The 25,174-nt window shown below is 39.3% G+C and overlaps 1 protein-coding gene across 5 annotated transcripts in view; it reads left to right on the top strand.

Annotated features, from left to right (window-relative positions):
- Positions 1 to 296: 296 nt before the first annotated feature.
- RNF19A (ring finger protein 19A, RBR E3 ubiquitin protein ligase) overlaps positions 297 to 25,174 on the top strand; it is a 57,225-nt gene continuing 32,347 nt past the window's right edge. Inside the window, exons 1-2 of one of the 5 annotated variants that reach the window (XM_085053312.1) lie at positions 297 to 454; positions 3,417 to 3,535. The gene's annotated coding sequence lies outside the window, so the exon portion shown is untranslated. Of the gene's footprint in view, positions 455 to 1,141; positions 1,334 to 3,416; positions 3,572 to 25,174 lie in introns of those variants that run through there. The other 4 variants (XM_085053311.1, XM_085053314.1, XM_085053313.1 and 1 more) reach the window with 4 other exon arrangements.

Here is a 25,174-nt window from a genome sequence, read left to right as displayed (position 1 = left end):
CTGGCAGCCCTGCAGCGTCCCCCGCCACGGGGCAGAGACACCGCACCCATCCCGCCGGTCCCGAGCATCCCCGCACGGCGGGCGGCAGCGAGCGGCGGCACGGAGAGTCGCCCCCAGCCCACCGCGGGGTCCGCAGCGCTCCCTGCCGCCGGGGCCGCCCTGCCGGGGGCGGGCGAGGGGCGGCACCGCCGTGCGCGTTGAGCTCAGCGCGTCGCGGAAACCGACGGCCGGGCGCCGCCTCCCTCCGCGGGCAGCCCCGGCCCCGGCTCCGGCCCCGGCCCCGCGCCGCCCCGCCCCGCCTCGGCCGGGCGGTGCCGCCCCCTCCGTTCCTCACTCACACACACACAGACACACATACACACACACGTACGGACACACACGCACGGAGCTGCTTCCTGCGCGGCGCCGGGCTCGGGCGGGCTGAGCGGCGCCGCTTCCTCCCGCCGACTCGCAGGTACCGGGGTGGGTCCGCGGCGGGGCGGGGGGCGCCGAGGGGCCCGGCGGTGGCGGCGTTCCCCGGCTCGGGCCTCCGCCGGCGGCCGCCGCCCTGAGCGTGGCGGCGGGTGAGGGGTGGAGCGGAACCTCCGAGCCGGAGCCGCCTCTGGGCGGGAGCCCGAGGTCGGGGGGGGGGATAGGGCCCGGGAGCGTCCTGGGGGCCGGGGGGAAGTCGGCGGCGTCCCCCGCTGCTCCTCGCATTGCTGGAGGGTGAAGTCATCGTGCCCATTGTCTCCCCCCGGGCGGAGCGAGCGGCCCGTGGCTGAGGCGGGGGGCTCGGCCGGCCCCAGGGCTCGGGGAGCTCCGGGTGGGTCCCGCTCGGCCCCGGCACGGCGGGCGCGGTGTGCAGGGAGGAGCTGCCGCTCTCTGCCAGCCCGGGTGGGCCGCGGGGCCCCTCGGCCGGCGCTCCCTCTGCCCGGCAGCGGCTTCGGGCCGGGGGCCTGGGAACTCCGGCGCTTGAACTTGCGGGGCACGGCGAGACCTGGCACAGGGCGAGGAGCGCCAGCAGTTCCCGGGCCTCCAGCGCACCCCGGGGGCAGCGTTCGCACCCTTCCCCCTGAGAGTTTCTAGCTGACCTCTCTGTGCTCTGTCGGCCACCCTGGATCCGGTGGGTCGGAGGAGTTTGCAGGGATACTGCATCTCGACTGTGAAGGTGGTGGGGGACAAACAGTGGGAATAGCCCGCGTCCCTCCGAGTGTTTTCCTTGCACAGGTCCTTCTGCAAAGCTGGGAGTTTTCCACCTGGTAGTTTGCTATACACACACACAGAGCAGCTACTGCAGGCGCACGATCGAAAGATAGGGAAGAACTGGTAACAAACTGTGAAAGCCAGCGTGCATGTAAGTGAGCTGAAGAGGTGATGGCTGGCAAAGGGAAGGCGTCCTTTTGCCTTTCTCCTTCTGCTCCAGTACTGCCCCTTGACAAAAAGAAATGGGGCTTTGGCAGAGGAGCAGTAGTGGAGTGGAGTTATGGGGTTACGCCAAACCAACAGTGGTAGAATGCTGTTATTGCTGAGCAGAGAAATCAAGATTTGAAGCCTGCATGCCCTTGTGGTTGCTTATTGGATATGTGCCTGTGTTTCTCCATGAGGAGCACGACAGATCTTGTTTCTGTTAAAATACTGTAGTTGGCGTTGGTACTGATTAGTGCTTTATCTCAGTTGTCATCGAGGATAGCATTATTTTATTAAGGGCAGTTTGGGGAAATGTGTCTTGCAGGGTTTAATTCTGGAGACAAAACGAATCAGAAATTAGTTTTTTAAAATTAATTTTTCCCCTCAGTGCTTTTTTAATAATTTTTTATCAAGAACTGTATTTCAGTGTCCATTTAAATGTTTCTTATTAAATACATTGGAAAAGAATGTTTTTAGTTGAATATCCAGGTCAGACTGAAGTAAAATTCTGAACTGCCCAGCTAACATAATTCGCTTGAATGCTTAGAAATGATGGCTGTGTAACCTTACTTAACAGCTTACAAAGTCTGGTACTTATTTAACTGTAAACATTTAAATGCTTGTACTTAAAGATTGTTGTACAAATGCTTGTACTTAAATGCTTGTACTTTGAGAAAACTGAGAAAGCACTTTTTAATTGCATATGAACTCAACTTACTTGTCCAGAAAATGAAAGTTTCACTTTTGCATTATGACAGAAATGCTGATCTTAAAAACGAGTTCAGTAAAAGGCTTACATATGCCTAACTCTTCTGTGTTCATATTTCTTGAAGCATGCCAGTTTCAACTGCATTTTATACAATTCAGCACTTGTAAAATTTTACAAATTCAGCATTTGTAAAAGCCTGAATTTTAGCTGTTAGGTTTATGTTGTCAACTATTTTTGAGTTTGTGGACATCAGATTATCATTTCTAACAGAAGGCATTGAAATGTTTAAGTGTGGTTTTCTTCTCTCCCCTTCCCCTTAAATCTGTCAGACAAATGACACATTCCATATGCAGAGAAATCATCAGATTTTGATTAATTATGCTAGCTGAGGCTCAGGAGGAAAGAAGATGCTTGACAGATGTATTTGTTTACCTTCGTAGTGTGTACAAATTCTGGTCTCTCCATTAGTAAATGAATCATTAAAACTCCCTTAGCTATGGGATTCCCAGTCAGCATTAATAAATAAATGCATTAGGAAAACTTGTTTTATGTGAATATTATCAACCTGTGAAAGAACACAAGCCCTTGAATTCTTTTGGCAATTGGGTAGAGTCTTTTTGGTGGAAAATATATGGTATAAGCTCTTCTTTTCCCCCATATTCTTAATTAACAGCATTTAGCTACTATTCCTCCTGAGAAAAACTTCAGATTGAATTTTTTCAGTGGGTAGGTGATTCTTCCTAACTAATCCAGTATGTAGGGGTATTTCCTCTGTTTACTGGGGCATCTTTGATCTTGCTTCATCTTATTAAAGTATTCCTTACGAAGATCCAACACACACACCACCCCCTTCCTTCCAGGATGACAAAGTAGGATGCCTAAGTCTTTTCACAGGACTTCTGAATCCTGGTTTAGAAGCACTAAGAAAGATCTTTGAGCTCTGAAGTACAACTATACTGCTCTGGACTACTGTCATCTGATGGCCTTTAGCCAAGCTTGGTGGTCTCCATTATGGGGTCAGTTCACTCTGGCCCATGGTCAGACATCCATATTAGCTTTGCGGTTTGTTTTTTGAATTGTATGTAAACACCATGCACCAGCCTAGTAGAATAAATTTTAATGCCCGAATTAAATGAGTTGATGGATACGTGTTTTAGGTTTTACTCTTAGTGTGATTTCTGGTTTGTAGCTGAGATGTGCGTCTGTCCAATTCTTTGAGGGTCAGCGAAAGCTCTTTGAACGATTAATAAAAGTATTAATTCTAATGCTGGCTTATCCATAAAGAAGCTGATTTCAGATTTTTGTCTTATCTTTATTGCAGGTCTGTTTCCATTGTGCCTTCTGTGTTAACTGATGGGAGATGTGTAGCTGAATGAATTGGTGTACCTAATACAGCTTCAAGAGACTGGGAATGGTGTTGGATTTTACTGCAAAAAGCATGTGAGTTGCACCTGGAGGTAGACTTCTACCAGGAAGGTAAAAAGTTACACTGAGTCTTAGAGAACTGATTGTTTTTATTAGTGTTGCAATGTACCGTTTTTTTCCCCCAGTAGGAAGACTGTGGAAGAGGCTGTATCAGTACCTCTGAAAACAGTTGTTTGGAGTTTTTTTTAATGTTACTATTTTTCACAAGAGGAGGCTTCCTTTTATTTCTGAGTCTCTGAAGTGGAAGTTTTATCCCTGTTTTATTCTAATTTTAGTTAATTTCAAGTAGTTTGTATTTTAAATTAACAAATGAAATAATCTTTAAGGAAAAACATGAACCTTTTTGCATTGTAAATAGATTACATTTCAGATACTGTTGTGCTCTACTTTTAACTCAGAAAGAAACTTCAGGTAGAATTTGAAGTAGAATTACACTCTTCCCTCTTAGGTATTCACTTGAAGGATTACTTCATCAGATTTCTTCAGGCACTTTTCTAATTTTTTTTTTCTTGGTGCTTTGTGATAACAAATAGGTATTTAGTCTCTTGCTGATATTTATGGATTGACAGATTTCTTCCAAGCTTCTGTAAACTAATGTTCACCTCACCGCAGATTTTCTTGTTTATTTTTGAGTTGATGAAAGACTTTGTGGAAGAGACTTTGCTCATCTGAGTCTTAAGGTGGCTTAGTCTTTTCTTCAGTGATCTTGATTGTTTCTTGTACATTTCTGGTAGTTCTCAGGCACTTCATAACTGTGTTTTGCCTTGATTTTGGTTGCTGGTCCTTCTTTGGCATGGGTTGTTTGTTTTTTCTGGTGTTTTTTCTCTTTGTGCACTGACTCAAGGATCCAAACCAAAGCAATGGGTATCTAAAAAGAGCTGTAAATGTTGTGTGGGACTATAACATTACGGGGCTCTACACAAAGTTGTGAGCATGTTTTATGCCAGCTTTAGAATGGTCTTTGAGTTCTTCAAAGTAGAATTTGGAGAAGGAAGAAAAGGCCCAGATGTCATTTGTGATACTACCCTTAGGTCTTTTGTCATTAAGGCAAGTGAGAAGTGTCTGTTTTGCTTTACCTTCATTGATGCTGTAGCATACTATTGAGAAGAATTAACCATGCTTTGGGGCTTATCTGTGGAACAAGAAAATGTAAGAGTACTTCCATTTTAGGTTACTTTTTTTGTAATGGAAGGATTACTGTAGGCTTTTCCACTTTTAAACTGTGGATTGAAGTCAGACACCTGCTGGGCAACTGGTAGCCTCCTGTTGGATAAGCAGCCAAAACTGTAATTGCCATTTACAAGATGAGAATAGTCATTGCCTTTTTTCTTTTTTTTCCTGTTTGGAGGGCGAGTTTCCAAAGATTCACTTTGCATCTAGACAAATTACACCAGTCTGGAAAGCTGATATAAGAGTTATTTTAACCTAAAGCAACTTTGCAAAATGACCTAATGAAATGAGCTTAAAGTTTCATATATACAGGTGTTTCCTCAGGCATTAAAACTTCCTCTCTTTAGAGGCCAGCATATCCTCTAATGATGTCTTCAGCAAGGCATTTGAAGGGCATCTTACAGAAATAAATATTTGTACCAATCAAGTTTGGTATAGTCACTTGTTTTTGCTTCCTCTATAGAGCACAACTCTGTTAATGCAAATATCCTGTTATTGTTCAGCACAGACTGTCATTGTGGGACTGTGTCAGTTCTGTTCTGCTTCCTTTTATAGTTGAGACAAATTACTGTTAAACAAACATTTTTCCATAGGTCCTTTAGCTGCTCCCATAAGGCAGATTAGAGCTTACTCTAAATTGGAGCTCCTGGCTGTCCCCTTCAGTTGTTCCATTTAGTGGATGAAGAACTGCTTCAGCAAAAGGACTAACTCTGGGGATATTGTGTGCAGTAAGAATCATGGTGCTCTGTTCTCATTGTGTTTCACTGATGCTGCATATCCTTAATAAATAAAATTATCACTTTTAAGTATCTTGGTTAAGGATCAGATTTTTCACATAAAACCAAACTCTGTGAGCCACATCAAGTAATCAAGTTCTATTTTTATCCTAAAATGCTTAATCTGTCAGACAGTTCCAGCTGTAGTGTCTAGTGCATTGTATATGACTTCTGCTGAGACAAATTTACCTTGTGCATGTTTTCAAGAAATGGTTTTTAGGGAGTGCAAAGTGGTCTTGCATCTTGGGGGATCTTCTGAACAGTGGAGGTTCAGGTGAGACTGAAGGATTCAGTTGAGGCATGGGGCTTTCGCAGTGCTGCCTGGCTAGTGTTTTGGATATGATAGCACCACAGTACTAGTGTTGCTGTGTCTTGTTTTTATTTTTAAGTATTTATAAAAAATAGCCTTGTTAACTGCTGTTAGACAAATAAGAGCCTTTCTTAGCACCATAACAGTTGCATTCCAGAGGAAAAGATTATTGGTGTTTCCATGCCTAAATGCGTCATTCATCCATTTCCTTTGCTAAAAGTACATGGTGCTCTGATCTTACTGTATATTTCTGTGAAACTGGACAAGGGGAGAGATGTTTTGGCAGATCTTCTGCAGTATTGTCATTCAGAACTCAACCAGGAAGAAACATTTATATTTTCTTTTAGGAACTAAAAGACTTTTATTTTGTCTAAATTAGATAGTTGAGGAGTGCTTTGGGCTTTTTATGACCTGAAATCTGGGGGCCATATGCCAAGCTCATATTCAGTGTTGCAACTCTTCCTTGTATCAAGATCTAATAGGACTTTCACAGTAAATGTTTTAGTCTGTACAGGAACTGTGTATAATAATTGAAGATGCTGACAGAGAGTGGTTGTTGCAACATACTGTTTGGCTTTTCTCCTTCATATCAAAATGTATTATGTAGGGAACTTCCAGGTGTCCCTCAGACTTCTGTTAGTGGAAGAGCATTTGGATGGGAATAAATAGTGATTGTAGTGACATCATCCTACTGGCAAAGGTAAAGCCTGGTAAGAAAAATTTTCTTATGGTCAGCCATGAGGAAGTACCTTACTCTGGGTCTGCCTTTCATGTTTCTGTAATAAGCAATCTAATACAATGATCAATGCAAAGAAATGTGTCTGGAAGGTGGAGTGTGTTCAAGGTTACTTTATTTTTAGATTGTGTACTGGGAAAATAACTTTAATCAAAGTCTTCTCCACTGTGTGTCCTGATGGAGGTAGTCTGATTTTGTGTTCTGCTATACTATTGAGTCAAATGTAAACAGAATAGAGCCTTTTAAATTACTTTTTTTTCCTGAGTTGAAGACCTTGCTTTAGTTTACTGAGAAGAGTGGCTACCTTTTCACTTGGATTTTACCTGTGAAGCTGTATCTGATACTTACTTTTGTTTGACTTTGCTTTTTCAAGAGAGGAAAAAGTTAAGCTTTCCTTTATGATACTGCTAAAAATATGTCTTGGGAGACCCAGGAGCCCTTTAACTCAGGGTCACAGATAGAGGTATCAAACTTCTAGCTCCTTTTTAAGCAAAGGGAACCTTAGTGCTTATAGTCTCTGAAACCAAGCTGTTGCTTTACTGAAGTGTGAGATTTTACAGTCAGTGTAAATTTTATCTGTGGGACGACACAGGAGAAACCTGCAAAGCTATCATGCACACTTACTCTGCATTTCACACCACCAAGGTTTTAAGCCATCTGGATTTTGATTGAGGGGTTTTCGTACCTAATGACCCAAAGATTTTTCCTCTTAAAGTTCCTACGTGACTAGTTTGTTGGGTTTTTATTTTTATCTTCTGTTTTTCTTCACCTTCTCGTTCCTATTTGCTATTGCATTTTTTTTCCCTTTTATGTGTGAGTATGCTTTGTTTGGACTTTGTCTGTGGTGGTTGTGCATAGCTGCAGAAAAGTAGACTTCGCCTTCTGTGACCTGACACCAGGCAGAAATTCAGCCAGGGCAAGAATAGAAGAGAGCCTGTAAACACAGCACAGGAGTCCTGAGTCTTTCCATTATTAACAATTAAAGATGATTCCAAGATGAATTAGGTAATGGATTAACTAACTCACAGAAAGAGAACAAGGATAAACAAAGGGAAATATTCTGCTTTGCAAGAATTTAGATTATTAGGATTACATGCTGCCTGCATGTCTGGGACAGGAAGAACAAAATTCCCTGTTTTCAGTGTTTAATTTAGTTAGTAGATAAGGTATATGATGTGCCAGATTAATTCAACAGCAAAAGATAAGTTTAAGCTTTGCAGGAGGTGGTTTTTTACTGGGAAATGAGTTAAGAAATAGAAGCATCCTGTTTGGTCTTGACCAGCAATGCTACAGCTTTTTCTTTAAAACAGTAAGCAGTGAAAATGGTTTCTTCCTACCTCCTACACCCTGTGCTAATCAGCATAATATCGTGGCTGGATCTAGACCAAGAACTGTTGATTAAGTAAAATATGAAGATGGTGACATGGGTTTGTTTTCATTGTTTCTTTTTTCTGTTTTGTTTCTGAGGTGTGAGGTATTGCTGTTTTTTTATTAGGGCTATACAGTCATATCCTTGTTCTTATCTCAAAGGTCATACAATATTACCTTTCTCTTTTAAGAGTAACAGATAGTTTGTAAGTGACAGTTACAACCTAAATTATCTTTCACAAGCTGTGTGAATCTTTGCTGTATGCTTTTTGAAGCCACTTTATGGAAACTTGCATATGCACAATTAATGTAAAGCCACAATATGCTGCATTTGCAGGATGGATTCTCTTAACCATCTATTTGTTTCTCTCTGGTGGACAAAAATCAAAATAATAAAGAACATTGGTTATAAAGAATATTTGATATGGTTGGTATTCCTCATGAAATGGTTATAAAGAATATTTGATATGGTTGGTATTCCTCATGAAATGGTGAAAATGCACCTCTTAAGTATGCAGACAAATAGTTTTATTGTGCTAAAAATCATTCAGTGAGAGAATAAGTTAGAACCCTGAAAGGAAGGAGCTTCCAATTGGCAGTACAGTGAACAGAAATGCAACACTTTATGGGAAGCCTGGGTAGATTGATGCTTTTATCTGTAAAAGCGCAGTGTAGGTAGTGAAGCTCTCTGTAAAATGTAGTCCTCTTGAAGTTAGAGCTATTCACCTTTAAAGTTCATCTCTGAAATATGTGCTTTGTACAGTGTTACTGTAGGTTAGTACCTGAATATGGCAATTTTGGAATATTAGGTAATGAAGTCTTGTTCTGGTGATCTGATTTCCTTCAAAAAAGGGAATTTATTAGCTTTATCTTTGTTATCATGAGTGTCAGATCATAAAAACAGTTGACTAGAGTATGGATTTGAGTATGTATTATCGAAGTCAGTACCTACTTGCAGCAACTTTACCTTAACCTAATGTACATTCTGCAAAATAGTGCATTTTGTAGGTGAAGAATGGCTGAGGTTTTCATAGTGTATAGAATGCAAGAACTCTGTCCATTGTAGAGACAGGGAAGATAGCTTTAGGGTGTTGGTAGTTTAACTGCGTTTCTCAGAAACCATGATAATGAGTACACTAGGAATATTAGAAATAACAAGGTATGGCTTCTGCAGCAATTACATAACTTGTTTGCCCAGGCTTTGTAATATGAAGGATTGCACATGTAAATGAAAAGTGAGACTTGCTCTGCCACTGCTTGCAGTTCATTATAATTTTAAGTTTTTAGGTAAAATTCTTAAATGTTAAGAAATGCCAGAATTAAAGTTGGGAAAGCAACCATAGCTGTATTATCTTTTGCGCCTCCCTTTATTAAGTTAATTGTTCTTGATTATACAGCTGTGTTTTTTTGGCTTTGTCTTCCCCTGCAGAAGCGTTCCTCAAGATGCAGTTGCCCTGTCTACTGGGGTGACCATCTACACTGGGCAGAAGCAAACCTGGTCTCTAGGGCAGTTATTTCCATTGAATAAGAGATGTAATGCAAATAAAGCAAAGAAAGATTTTTATCTTGTCTGATAAAGGCATCTGAATCTTGGCCATGCCTGGTGGCAGTGGCAATGTGTGTACACAATTGATACTGCAGGTATCTTTGAACATATAATTTGCTGTGTAAGATGCCCAAGAACTTAGTTTTGTTTAGGCTATCTCAGGTCAGGCACCTGAAGTGGTAAATAAATGAATCATTAATCACATTCCAATATTGTATCTGTTAACAGGAATAATAACCATGCTATTTCAGTGGAATTAGTATGTTTTTTGACTATTCCAGCAATATTAATCCTACATGTTGCTGCCCTGCAATGATTTACAAGGAAATCAATTTCTACTTTCAATGTAGCATTATGCAGTAGTTATTTATTTATTTGTTTGTTTATTTTTATGGGAGACACAATGATTAAGAACAAACAAAATCCTGACCAGTGACCTGTTAAGTGTGTATTAGGCAAAGATACTATGGGGTTGAGAAGGGATAAAAGCCATGCAGTTAAACTGCCATAATGTACTTCAGCAATTATTTCCAAATGTAGCTTCATCAAGTAAAGAGAATTATTTCTAATGTAGTTTGTGTGTTGTTTTCTAGCCGTTAAAAATAATAACTGCAGTCATATCAGGAGGTTTGGAAGTTACTCACTCGGCAGACTGCTGCTATTTGAGCTTGTAGTATCTAATAATACTCTGTCATGCTTTATAGGGATTGACCCTAGACAGTATGATCCATGTGCTTGTGTAGAGTGTTTTATGGATGTCTTTGGGCTTTAGAGGATGGGCAGCAGAGGAAGGCTTGCTTTTACAGTACAAGCTGCTTTTGCTGCTTTTTTTTATTTGCTCACCAGCAATGTAACTTTTACTTTCTGCATAACTAAGTGTTTTATGTAAATCCTATTCATATTTAGCCAGTTCAGATTTTTGTTACGATGATACCTTAGCTGATCTAAAATCATATCCTTTTCAATACATAATCTGATACCTTTGTTTTTTCTCTTCTGTGACTTGGAGATGCTTTCCCTCTCTGTTCCCTATTCATCTACCCTGTAGAATCTCTTTCTTGCCTTTGTTAGCTTGTTTTCCTCTACTGTTTGTGATCAGCTGGTCCATTCTGTCTCTCATATATAATCTCTTACTGCTTGTGCTAACGCTCACAGAATACTTCCCCAAACAGCAACTGTTGGTTTCCTCACTCTGCAATCCCCTTTCTTTTTCTTATATTTTTCTCTTTGGCATGCTCTGCTGGAGTTGCTGTTCAGCCCTCCAGTTTGGTGCAGATTTCTGTCCTTTCTGGCAGCCACCACTTAGACTGTTAGAATTGCAACATGGTTCAGATTGAAATCCCACCCCCTCCACGTTTGGTTGAAGTTTCTTCTACATTTGCTGCCACAATAATTATTAGTTGGACATCAGAAAGGATAAGTCAACTTCCTACCTTTATTTTCTGGTACTTTGATCCAGCATATTGTTCACCTGAAAGTGAAAGGAAGATTCTATTCAGTTCCAGTCTGGATCAAGTGAGATATTTGCAGATAAAATATATGCTCTTTGTTGAAGACTGGGTATCTTTTTCTCACATTCCTGAAAACTTGCAAGCATGGATATATTCATATTGCTGGAAGGGTGATAAAATGTACCTCCAAGATACACAGGCTAGAATTCAAATTCCAATTTGAAAGTCTGCTAGTGCTAAACCTTTCTAGAGAAAATATTGCAAGTTTTAGATTTTTTTTCTATTCCAGGACGATTTTCTTCGTTATATTGTTGTGGTTTTTTGAGCTGTGGTAGTTTTTTTTGTTGTTGTCTTAAGTACTTCGGTTGAAATAAGAGTTCTGAAGAAGATTCTGGTATATAACTTTCAGCCCAGTTTGCTTGAGAAGATTGTAAGCATGTTGGAAAATAGGATGTTAGAGTGGGAAGTGTCAGGCAGTCATAATAATAACTAGCCTTTCTTTTAACAAGAAGTTACTGTCTTTTGAAGTAAATTACTTGCTAAACTGTAAAAATGAGGTCACAGTGCATTTAACTTACTACTTTATTTTCTGTTTTCAATAGCATGGTTATATTTTTCCAATTTGACCTAATCCGAGTGTGCGCTTACATTCTCCTCCCCCATAACATCTGCTGTTTAACCGTGAGGTGCTATATCCATCCTTGCTTTAAAAGCCTGCTGCTGCCTTTTGTAGGACTGCTGTACTCTTTTGTGTGCTGCTGGTATCTGGCATGTACAGAGTGAGTTCTGGTAAATGATTGCCTTTGGGAGTTAGTCCCACAGATTATTCCACAAACTACTAGTTTGGAAACTTGGCTGCAATTGAGAGGACATTGTTAATTTAGCAAATAACCACAGTGATTTCACATGTTATGCTGGTTACCACCTTCTATTTATTAATGCCTTTCTTTTGGAATTTACTAACCTACAGCCATCAGTGTAATGCAGTGAATGTCCTTGCTCCTATCAGATCCAAAGATTTAGCTTCAACCTCTATTACAGGCAGTTTAAACCAAGTACCTGATCTCATTCTGAAGAGTGAAAGGTGGTTCTGTTATGAATTTCTGCTTCAGGCTGGGTTAACCTGCAACAAGAAACAACATGGGCCACTGCTTGTACTGATTTAACCCTTTGAAGCTAATTCAGTGGGGGCTGCTTCTGTGGGATTCCGAAAATACGTGGTGAAGCTGACTGAGCATGAAGCCCCTCTATACCAGAGCCTCTTGCTCTATACATTGGAAAAGTTGTATTCTCTTTAGTATTTAAATATTTTAACATTTTAAAATGCATCCATATCTGTCTATCTACCTACATTCATGCAGATCTGCTGTGTCTCTGTCCACACTGAGTTGCTTTGTGCATTGTTGGAAGAAATTATATTAAAATACAAAAAACCTGCAAGCTGCCTAATAGCACACTAATATAATTTTGTACATTTATTTTTTCCTGCTGAAATATATTTCTTAAAGCTATATTTAGCTTAATTAGTCTTAAACAAGTCCAGATGTTACTGTAACTTTAGTGATGACTGATTTATAAAATGAGAAGTATATTTGAATTAAAACTGAAAAAAAGTGATGTAGTATCTCATGGAATTATGCAATCTATCTTAAAGGGGGGGTTTGTTTGTTTGTTTTAATTGTCATGTCCCTAGGTATTTTACTATATTATTTTGGCGGTGCTGAGGATTTTCTTCATATATTTACAGTTCAACGTGACATTGGTGTTTTCCTGGCACTGTGATCATTTTATTTTGTGCTTTGGGCCATAGAGCAGTGCTTGCTAGTACTGTGGAATAATAACCTGTGGTTGCTTTTTAATAAAGTAGCAAAATAAATATTAAATTATATGTTCTAGCAGGTAACATTAGGAAATTCTTGAAAGATCTCCTGTGCTGACATAAAGTTCATTTTTTAGAAGCTTAAATAGCTTTTCAATGAAATTATACACCTGCTTCCTCTAATGTATTTGTGTAACGGTTTTCTTTGGAACTGTAGGGGGAAATAAATGGTTTCAAGAAAACAGTGAAGCTCTTGACTTCAAAGTACTTTCTTCAAAAGTGAAACAACTTCACTTTCCTTTCTTAAATAAATAAAAATCAAACATACCTTCCCATCTTACATTTTTTTATTCATGTGTATAAATGTGAAGGGATTTTCATCTTGAGTCTTTCATAGGAAAAGAACTATTGCTGTAGGACACCTCAAATTAAATTATATTAGGGACATGGTTTAGTGGTGGACTTAGTGTTAGGTTGACACTTGGACTCAATGATTTTGGGTGTCTTTTCCAACATAACTGATTCTGTACATTTGTGCTGGAAAAGGTTTTCTGGACTTATTCTAACTTTGCATATTTTTATTGCAGTGGTGTAAAAAGAAAAGTTTTCCATGGATATGAGCTCCCTGGTTGAAAGAGGCAATACAGATAAATTTTTTCTTTTAATGATGCTGCAGGGCAGTGTTTTTTTCTTCTTCAGTGACTCCTTACCTACAGTATCCCATAAACAGACTAGATAGCATCAGTCTCACGCTCTGCTTAACCAGGACATTACTTAAGGAATATAATTAGGATATAATAGTTTTTACTAGCAAAAGTTGTTTAATTAGGATGTCCGCACATACTTGATTTTCAAATAAGCTGATACATGCACACAAATGCACAAAAATATGCAAAACTGTTGGACACCCATTGGTTTTCAGCTACAGTATTGAATGCTCCTGAAATTGTCATGTTTAGATTTCACTGCCAGTTCATTTCTTCTGCAAATCTGACCTGTGAGGACTGCTTCTCTGCATTCTCTTGAGATGCCATGTGTTTAATATTCTTGCTGTGTCTGTATAAGTGTGTGGTTAGCATTTTAAAAAACATGATGCTTTTTGTTTGCTTTGGTCTGTTACCAGAACTCTTTATTAAAGTGTGCTCCTTTAATATTATGCTCTGTAATAAAGTGCTTTCAGCAGTCTCCTGGAAATAACGTAATTTCCAAGATTTTTACCAGTTCAGCTCTATTTCACTGCAGCTTTTTGGTAGCTTTGGAGAAACATTTATCAAGTCCATGATTAGTGAAATGTTTTATTCTTGTTGACAAGCCAGAGCAGGTGTGAACTACATATGAATACAAGGACTGTGTTTTATAAGCCTAATGCTCTCCTTGGCTCAGTAATTAGTCTGACTTCCTCCTGCCTTTATTCAGGGCATAATATTAAATGTTTGCATCAAAACTGTGAAATTATTGGGCAGAAGAAATTCCTGTCACAGCTAGATAAGATTGTACTTTGATTCATTACAATAAAGGTACTTTAATTCTTTTTTAAGGAAGCTTTTCTTCACAAGCTTGTTTATTGGTTCGAATAAGTTAGTACACTTACGTCATAATATAATATATTGCTTTCCATCATGTATTTAGTGTTCTGGGAAGAATTTAAAACAAAACAAAACACATTTGTTGGAAAACTGAAAGACTAATGCATATTTATATGGCCATAAAATTTTAACTTTAAGGTTATATATGTGGTTTAACACTTAAACCAGCTTGTTCCTCAGCAAAAATTGTATACTGACACTCTTTTTAAAAGTCAAACATTGTTACTAGAACATCTGAGATCCAAGACATCAGTTTAAAAATTTTCCTTCTTGCCAGTTGTGATTGCAGACTATTATGTAGCTAATTAATGTATTTCTGAGGCATTTAAAATAATGAGGAAAAATAAGATTTGGAATAAAAATAATTCTTTTGAATAATTGGATTGCTCCTACAATATTAGATTTTTTTAAATTCAATCAATTTGATAAAATGTGTGGGCTATTATAGATGTTACATGTAATGAGAAGGAGATATAGAAATAGGAGGGAGTTATTTCACCCTGTGCTGTGAAGGAAAACAAAGAAAGTTCAGTGCTATGTGAAGGATCAGAATGCTCCTGCCATATTCCTTTTTTTTGGTTGCTGATATAGTGATTGACAGGAGTTAAAATTTGCCCTCCACTTTTGAAATGAAACCAATCTGAATCCAAGTCCCTTCCTCTAGCCCAGACTGGGAAAGGACATAAATTATACGTTGGTTTGGAGAGACAAGTTTGTTTCTGATCCCTCTGGGTGGCTGGGAACTTTGCAGCCTGGGATTAAATCACTGAAACTGATACTAGTGCCAGTTGAAACACATCCAGCATGGTCCAGGGTGATTTCCATCACACCTTTAATAATGCTTTACAAATGAGAAAAAAATGTGCTGTCAGTTTAACCATAAAATTTATTAAGACAAAAACTGTACCTGCTCTGGATGTGATTTTGTTCATTTCCTTCCCCCATAGATTAGTTTTGACTGGGGGTGCTGGGAGGTGGGGAGAATATTTTGGTGCAAAGTTGAAATTGAAGCGATTAGTGTGGTCTCTGGTTGAGGTTATAGCCTGATCATTCTCTTAAGAGACAGGGACGCTAACTTTTTTTTTTTTTTTAAATAACATGGTTATTTTTCACTCCTCTTAAATAACAGATGGGACAGTCCAGAAGAAATGGTGCTCAAAGATGACAGGATTTTGCACTTGCATGGGAAAGTGGTTTCAGGACTTGTTGCCATTATATCTTACTTCTCAGAGTTCACTGAAGGAAGTCCTAGGGAAATGTAAATGCATTATCAACAGCGTTTCTGTAAAACAGAGGCCCAGAGTTGTTGGGAATAAAGCCTGTCGTGGTGTGTGGCAAAGCTAGAAAGAAAATGAAGGGTTCACTGCAATTTGGCACTGATGCTTGTTTGGCTGCCTTCCCGTCTTTCTTATCTTGGCTGGTATTCCATCAGTCAGTAAACTTGTATATGGATCATGATGCATCAGAAAGACTGTGGAAGACACCTGTGATATAACGTAATTAAAAGAGAAAGAAGACCCACACTTGTTTTCCTTTTCTGAACAATCCATAGTTATTCTGCTGTCTGTTAAAACTGTGATTTTTCGATCAGTTTGTCTGTTGATGTTCCTGTCACTTTAAAAGATAATGAATCTTATGTAAGACCAAAAAATTTCATGGTGTTTCTTCTCGAGATTTATTATTTCAGCCTGATTCATTTCCTGTTTTTCTGCTAATCACTGACAAAAGCAGAAACAAGTGTTCTCCAACTGTTTGTTTGTAAATCTAGAAAATATGTAATTTACTGTATTATGGGTGGTTGTGTTTGGCTCTAAATAATGCAAAGATTTATATAGTATTTCCCTCTGTCCGTCTCTAGTTATGCACTTGCTTCCCTGGCTAACACTGCTGTTCCAAGGCCTCACACCATTTCCAGGTAGAAATTCAGTTCCTTTATGAGAAAGATGAGGATAAGTTAGAACTTCTATCCTCATACTATAGTGTGAGAATATATTCTGTTGGATTAGTGGCAAATTAAATACTGATTTTTGAAGGGGCAGTTTTTTGAGCTGTGTTTCATTAGGCTGTTGGGCTTATTGCCGTAGATTTTCTTGAGTATTCACAGTGGTGAGAGACAGATTTGGTATTTACATGGACGGCAGTATAGAAGGTAGTAGAACATACTGGCAGGGAGATAAATGTACTTTTTGAATCTGAAACCAGTCTGACAAGTTAAAAATTTGTGTTTAGTGCATGGGACCAATATAAGATTTGTTTGACCTGTCATTTGCACCGTGGAGTCTTACATGTGCTGGAGACAGCATCCAGAACTCATGAAATCCGGGGTGGCTGTTGTTTTGTTCTGGTGAACTTTGAGGTTAGTTGGGAATGCTGGTTTATTTAAACAACAGCATGTGTTTTTTTCACGGTTACTGATACCTCAAAATTCTTTAAATTGTAACATTTTGTGACATTCTCCTTGTATGAGTTACATTTGAGTAAAATATAGATTGGCCTTTAAAGGTATATTGGAAGAATATGTCTTACACAAAAGCTACATCCCTTCCCTTTCAATCAAGTGCCTGAGCACTTCCAACAGAGTTTTTTTTTCATGATGTAGTTCATGCTGTAATTTGGAAATTTATAGATTAGGAGACAGTTGGAAGTTTGCAGTTTCTTTTACAAAACATAATCAAATTAAATAATTGCCTAAATAGCTTTTTTAAAATAAAATCTGTGATTACAGTGGTATATTATTGAAATCCTTTTGAACTTATATTCTGAATTAGTTTGAGTGATAATATAGCTGGCTTGGCCTTTTACATACTTATTTCTTGGTTAGGGAAGATTGCTTCACTTAGGAGAAACAAATCAAGGCCTTCAAGCTTTTGAAATCACTTTATCATGAGTTTTCCTTCTAAAGGTATCAACACTTTTCTGTTACGATTTATGGAGCCAGCACATTAAGTTCTTTGAAATTGTTTTTGTCCTTTTTTATCAAGTGTTTGTCTTTCCTTCTAGATATGTATGTCCTTCTAGATGTGTGTGTCTTTCCTTCAAGGATGAGAAAGGCGTACTGTTGAATGGCATTAAATACCTCCAGGCTACCATTACAGACCATGTATTTTGCCAAGCAAAGGAAAATGTAAGAGGTCTTTCTCCGGTACTGTCAGCTGGGGATAAAAGGGAGAAACAGTTGTTTGTACTCACATAGTTTGTGGATATTTGAGACAGATGATGAGTTATACATGAAGGAGGAAAAAACATGCTTTATTTCTATTCCAAATGGCGGTGGGATTTATAAGTATTTTTAAGGACACCCCATGATGATGAGTGTACTACATATATTGGAGTACAAGCAAATGAGTACAAGTTATGGAGTTATTGTTGCTTAATGCTTATCAGCTCAGAGGAGGGTGAGGTTGGTATTAGGGCATGGGTTGGCCTTGGTGATCTTGAAGGTCTCTTCCAACCTGGTGATTCAGTGATCATTGCTGTGATCCCAGTCTGGCTGGAAGGTAAGACATATTCTCCTCTGTTCATTGTCAGTTGTTCTGTGCATTGTCTCTGTGAGAGTTTGGCAAGTCAAATTATCTGTCTGCTTCAAACATCTATCTGTAAAATGAGTGATGTCCTTTCTCTTCATGTTTTGTTTTTAGAATTTATATTATATCAAAAAAAATGCACTAACACACGTGCTGTAAGTGTACGATACAGTGGAAATGGTCTTGGTAGGTATTCATTTGGACTGGGGCTACTACATGAAGTAAATATCAAAGAATTCCTCTTTTTAGGAGTTTGTTAGGAACTCCAAGTATTGTGTATACAACTGTGTGTACAACACTTAGAACTGACAGTATCTTACATAAATAAGATTAATACTTAACATTATGAAACCAGGCATTCAGTTTTTGGGTTATAATTCATTCAAAATATAGCCGGTCTGAAGCATTTATATTTTGCAGCTCAACTTGGATATTAAAACAAACAAAAAAGCCCCACCAAATATTGTTTCTGAGAATGCAGAGGAAAGGTTTCTTAATGTTTAACAATACACTGCAGTGCAACTGGTCTGAGAATGTTACAATGTCTGAGTTTTGGATCAGAGGTCAGAGGGTTTCTTAATTTTCTTTTGCTTTTATTTTGTTAGAGAAACCTTGCTCCGTCTTTATTCTATTTATGTGAAAACTTGCAAGGGATGGCAAATTTTTAGAAAGTGGTTTTGAGCATTTTCTTTAAAGACTGATTGCTGTGGCATCAAAATTCTGAACATTTCACATACAGCCACACTTTTTCAGCCATTGTAGCAAGTGGTGAGATACTTAAATTTTGTATCACAGCTGCCGGGCATCCAGTCACTAATGAGACCCAAGTGAGAAGGGGGAATGCTTCCTTCTCCTTGGTTCTCTGCCAGCATGACAGGCTTGAGATGAAGTGGGAGGTGTCTACCTTCAATTCAAAGGAGGTACAGGCAAATGTGATGGGTAGAGGCAGCAGAAGAAAGAGGTAGAAAGAAAAGGGATAAGTGAGGAAGAGCAGGAAGAAAAGTTTGTATGAAGGAACTGAGGGTGATGTAGACTGAAACAGCTGCTTTTAAAACAACTCTCCCTTTTTATGACAGCTTTCCCTATTACACATTTTTGCTCTCAAACTTGAGCACCTGCAAAAGAAAATTATAAAAGGAAAGAAAAGACTCTTCACAGGTCCTTAACCCCTGCTAATTATTGACCAGCATCTGGGGAGGAGGCATGAAAAGATTTAAATAAAGCTTTGGCCATGCACAGCCCTCTCAGCTATCTCCTGTGACTGCTGCTGTAGGAGCATGGGTTTATTTCACAGGGTTCCTCCACTGAGATGTATTCTAAAACCCCTAGTTCAAAACAAGCTGTAGCAAACTGTAGTGTCCTTGAGAGAAGGTATTCTTCTAGGTTTGTTGTCCTCTTTAGAAACCCATTGGCCAGTGTTAATAAAACCTGTCACGGGGGTAGAAGTTTCAAAGAGAAACTGATTCTAGTTAATGCTAGCAAAGTCTTGTCACTTGGTGTCTGAAAATTTCTAAGTTGCAGAAAATGTGTAAGAGAACATTCACATGCCCCGACAATAAAAAAATATACTATTGGTGTTTAAAACATTAGACAACAGGCCCATTATTTGGAAAGTGCTGGAGTATAAACTTAAGATGGAATGCTAAAACAAGGAGTCTGGCACCTCATTTGTAGTGTTTGTGGTGTTGGACAAGGCCCTTATGGAGTAGTTAGGTGTTTTCCTATATGCCCATCTTTAGAAATTCAGGTGTTGATCAGCAGGTCAATGCTGTCAGTGCTCAGCCTAAGTTTTGAACATATATGGTCCTGTATTGATGCAAAATACAGTCATATAACTTTGGCAGCCCACAGTATCTTAATCTCATTTAAGGTGACAGCATTAGCTTTGGTGTCTGTTTACCATTTTGCAAATTCAGAGAAATAATCTTCCATTCCAGAATTTCTGTCAAGATTTCAAAGGACTATTTTGAAGATTGATTTGTTAATGTTTTTGAAGCCTTTAGTCTGGTAAAAATATCTTAAGGACTTGTGTAGTATCTGTGAATTCAGTGTATAATGTTGTTGTAAAGCAAAAAATATACATGTAGATAGGAAGCCTCGTTTAACAGGGAAATAAGAAAAAGCCATTGCTAGAATGGAGCCAGCTGCAGAAAAATCAGTATGTTGTGATTCTGGAGGAAGTTCAGAAGCTGAACACAGCCTTTAGGATCTTCCCAAGGCCCAGAAATGACTACTAGAGCACTAAGTGGCATCAAGCAGTAGTCTTCCAGCTTCTCTTACTGGAGCTCACCTACCTGGTGCTATACTCACCACTGCTTGGGTGGGAAGCAGCTGGCCCCACTTAATCTGTGTCTGCCTATCCTGGTAGTTGAGTTGTTGTGGACAGAGGAAGAGATGTCCTCATGTCCCTGGAAATGGTGACATGGATCAGATATCACATACAGCCATCATAGGTGCTGAAACTAGACCAGCATTTGCATTGCCTTCCAGTGCATCTGCTGTAGTGTCAATTGGCTGGATATGGGATGCTGAATTTAGTTTTTATAGACAGCTTGCTTTCTGGAATCCTTAATTTTTGAGCACTCAAGTGTGCAATGTTAAATGTACTCAGAGTTTTTCGTGTAGCTTTGCATGCCTCTGTTACGAGAACAGTATTTGATCATATTGTACATCACAAGCAGATAATTTATTTATTGGGGAAAGGACTTTTCTGGGGGGCAGAAGGAGGGTAAAATTTTGTCTTCTATAATCACATTAGCAGTGGTCTGATTGTAATAGCTTTCACTTGTTTTTGCCAGGTATGGCATGGCTGTGTAGAACTGTTATGTACTGTAATTAAGTACACTATAGGAAACCCTTGGTTCTTTATGAAAAAGTCATTTAACACAACAGTTCTATTGTCCTCATTGCTAGAAAAAGACTTGGTAGCTCAGTTTTCTTGGTGGATCTTGATACTGTAGACAAATACCTAGAAAGGATTAGAAAAAGTGTTTTTACTAAGGTAGAAAGTTAAAGTAGAAACCAGAATTGTCAGGAATGCTGAAACACAGATATGATCTAAACTTCTACATTTATTTCCTTTTTTGTTACCACGCCAAACTTAAGGAAGGAGTAAATGTCACTTACACAACTACTCTACATCAGGCTGAGTACCTAATTTGGAGAGGGCAACTTCTAGATATTTGTGGGGCTTTTTTCTTCCTGAGAACCATTTGTGTTACATCCTCCCTCCTCTTTCCCTTCTCCCAATATTTTTATTCTGTTTTGGTGAGGTCAAATTAGTGAACAATCAATACTGCATCTGTGTGTCAGTTGTACAGACTTTTACCTTCTCTGGTAGGTTGACTTTCACTCCACAATTTCATATTTCTTTTCTCTTCTTCACTTTTCTTTTCCCCCCTTCTGTCTCAGCAGAACAGTCTTCTAGGATTGTGGTTTCTGAGGTTACTATTTGACTGGACATTTGGAGAGAAAGGAGAGGGATTGTACCAAGACAGGGAAACCTGTTAAGTTTTAGTAATGCTTTGCTCTTCATTGAAAAGCCTCAAATGCAGCTGAAGGTGCTGTAACTTCTTTAATGGGGAAATGTGGGGAGATATAAACTACTTATTTCAGATTTGAAATTTAAACAAAATGCTGTCTTTTAGTGTAGCTGTTATTTTCCCAGTATGGAACAGTCAGCCTGACCAGCAGGTATTTAAAAAGGCTGCACTCAGCTTACATTTAATTTTAAGTTAAGGATTGCTAGTATAAGTAAATAGTGTAAGTCTTGTGATGTGAACTAAAACAGTACCTTTTTGGACATAGTGTTGTGACACGTGAGTTGACCTGGTAGATGGTTCTTGTAGTTTATTCATATTTATTATTCATATTCTTTACCTGTTTTGATGTTTGAATCCTTTTAAATGTGCCTTGGCCTTTCAGCTCCCTTAAGTTCCATCACACGACTCTCACAGTTGTACCACTGTGATAGCTGCAATGTGACAACAGAGGAGGGTTCTTTAATAATACTGGCTAAAACTTTGCAGCAGAGTACTTCTGTAGTTGCACACAACTTTAAAAGAGTGAGGAATCATTTATGTTCTTTCATACAGTATTTGATAATTTTCTGTCACTGGAATTATTTGAGGATGAGTTGTGAACAGCAAATCAGAAAGGTCAGAAATGAGGACAGAAATTGAATTGTTATGAATACCTTTGTTCATAATGGTGATCCTACAAGATGTGAGCATGAAAGAAGTGAATAAAGGAACAGCTAAAAGAACTTCAGAATTAATTTCTGAAAAACTTTTCAGTTACAGGTTTGGCTTTTTTTAATGCCATGTTGTGTAATGGTTTAGAAAATAGGAAAAACTCCCCTTGCTGAAAACAAACAATACACCAGAAATGTTAAAGAAATCGCATTTTTTTCAGAATAGAATTTGTTATTATTTAGTGTTTTCAGTCATAGACTCTAAGCTTCTAAATAACTATTACATCATAAAAACTCATGTTTTATCAACTTAGCTATGTTAAAATGATCTGATTAAAATGTCTCACTTCTAGACTGCTAGAACTTTTTTTACATTTTATATGCCTTATTTCTCAGGCAAAGTCACTGAAAAAGTTGTTCCTACAATGGAAACAGATGTGCAACCGACATTTTTGAAGGGGACTTTGGTTCCTCAATAACAGTGATTGCGCTTGTTTTATTCTCCGTTCTGGCACTGGTACAGCGTATGATTCATTTTTGTCTCATGCTAGCTGTAGCAAGGAAACCACACACATATTGCAGTGTAACAAGGCTAGAGAAGTACATTTCAGACTGAATATGAAACAATCATCGAGGATATTTATTCATTCTATTGAAGTTTCACCCTGCATTATAAAGCAGACTTGCAGAGAAAAAAACCTCCTGCACAGATGCATTTCACATCACATCAGGCACTTCTGTGCTGTCTGAAGAATGGAACTGGTGGTAACACTCCATTCTTGAAATCTTAAATACTTTCAGAGTTTGTTTACTCTGGCTGTTTCTTCCTCCCCACCCACCCTGAGAAAACATACCACATTTTTTAAATTTGATTCAATGGCCAGAAGAAAGATCTGAGTTCAGACTAGAGCCTAGGAGTTATACCTGTGCAGTAGTCTTTACAGTTAAAGGGAAGAAAGCTGTGATATTTGGGCATTTTAAAGAGCAGCTGGCATCATGTCCAGGTATTTTGTACTGATCTGGTCTTTCTGGGAGATAGCAAATACAAATACAGGTTTGTCCAGATCACAGTCCACTGAGTTGGAACAGGATCTCCTAGTAAGCTACTCAGTAATGTTTGATAGTGTCACCAGGTTATCTAGAGACAGATGTGGCCCTTTGTGAATATGAAACTTGAAGCTCTGTGTGTTTGGTTTCCATTCAGATGTCATCATCTCTGGTTTGTCTGGTGTCTCTGTCAGATGCTCAGTTTTCTCCCCAAAATGATTTTCATTAACGAACAGACTCTGTCGGGGCCGTGGAAACTGTCATTATCTTTGAGTGTTCAGTGCAGGTTTGTAAGATCCATGTTACAAATCTGTTTCAGAACTGCTGTCCCCAGTGAGGGTTCTTCTGTTTCATCTGGCACTTGCTGGATGTCAGGTAGAAGCTCTGACTGAAGTGAGCACTCGCCTTTTGTTATAAATGTAGGGGGTAGCTGAGAGTAAGGCATGAAGATGGTTGCAAGATCCTTTTGCTTACAGATTCGAGTGCCAGGATCTGTGACATGAGCCATGGGATCACTTGTGAAGGTGCCTTCATGTTTTTGTGTGGCTTGCTGAGAGTGAATGCTACATTTCTGAGTAAAAATTCAGAATGTTACTGGTGTTGGATAGGAGCAAAGGCGAGCCCTGTAAAAAAAAAAAAAAAGAGTGAATAGGGGAGACTTCTAAGTTACTTTTCGAGATCTTTTTAGTATTATTGTTCATTCCCCAAGCAGGCAGTGTGAGGTATTCTGCCACCACCACGGAGCAGTGTCTGCAGGCAGTTTCAGCAATCCCTTAGTCTTCAGCCATCTGCAGAGTATACAAACTGTTAGCTTTGGCTCCGGTTTCTACTTTTAGAACAATTCAAACGTTTCTTACTTGAGGCATCTGGTTTGTTTTTGGAAGGTGGAGAAGAAGGCAGATGCACTGCCGTGTGCCCTCGCTGTGTCTGGGTCGGGCGGTGGCCCGAAGGGACAAGGTGTGCCGGGAGGATGAGCACGGGCAGCGCTGCGCCTCTGCCTGCCCAGCTCTCCGGCCAGCGCTGACCTCCTGCCTCTGCCCGCTCTGCTCCCTTCCTGCTCCGCCTGATACAGAGAATTTACCTGAAGCCTGCAAAGCGAGCCGGTCACATGGACAGACTGTGCCAGATACAGCTATAATCTCGGGCTGAAAAATTGAATTTGTCCTCCCCCTCTTCCTGCTCTTTTGCATTCGTTTTCCGATTCAGGAATGCAACCTCTGAGTTACACAGCACAATGGAGACTTAATGTAACTATTTCTAAAGCGTCTGCTGGCAAGAAACCTCTGACGTCAGCCAAGTTGGGGTGAGATTTTGCTTTGCGCACATTCAGTCGCTGTGCTCTGGAATAATGGCATGCTGGAATGGAAACAGTGTCTGGGGTGTCACTGGGAGTCGTCCTTGGAGCCTGCTACTCGCTGTGTATCTTTGTGGGTAGAAAATGTACTTGATAAGCTTTGTATTGTCCCATTTGTTTATTACAGGCGTTTCAGAATATTCCATAAATATTTGTGCCTGTCACTATTGGCTGGCAGGATACTGCTTTTAGCTCTTTAAACTGCGATTACAGTAACAGTTCTTTGCTGATGTTTCACGTGAAGATATTTTTTAGAGGCACACTAAATGTATTGCTCAAGGACTGTTTTTTCCCCCAGTGTTAACACTAGGTTTAGATAAGCAAAAAGAAAATAAATCAGTAATCATTTACTGCAGTTTGAAATTCTTAATGGTTAACTTGAGAGTGTAAAGAAAGCAAGGGCTTAAAGACACTGTGTATTTATGATTCACTAGAGAAACTGGTATTTTATTTTTAAGATGAACAGAGATTTGACTTTTGTTATTGCTGGTTAAACAAATACCTTTGACTTGAAAATAGATATGCAACCCTGTGTTATATTCAGTTTAAGATACCTGTTTCATCTAAGGTTTATCTGGATGCAAACAGCTCAGGAAAGCTATATTTAAGGCCATCAGAGTAGAATTGTGGATGTCACTGTGACAGGATTCAAAGTCAAGCTGTAGCATTGCAGCTGATTTTAAAAATAATCAAGAAGCTTTTGTAGTGTTTGCAAATTATTTACTCTGCTTTTTAATGGAAAAAATCATCTCGACATTTGAGGGCCGTATCTCAA

This window comes from Lichenostomus cassidix, chromosome 2 (genome assembly GCF_008360975.1).
Source record: "Lichenostomus cassidix isolate B80296 chromosome 2, HeHo_3.0, whole genome shotgun sequence".
NCBI lineage: Eukaryota > Metazoa > Chordata > Aves > Passeriformes > Meliphagidae > Lichenostomus > Lichenostomus cassidix.
This window is presented reverse-complemented; position numbering and strand designations above follow the sequence as displayed.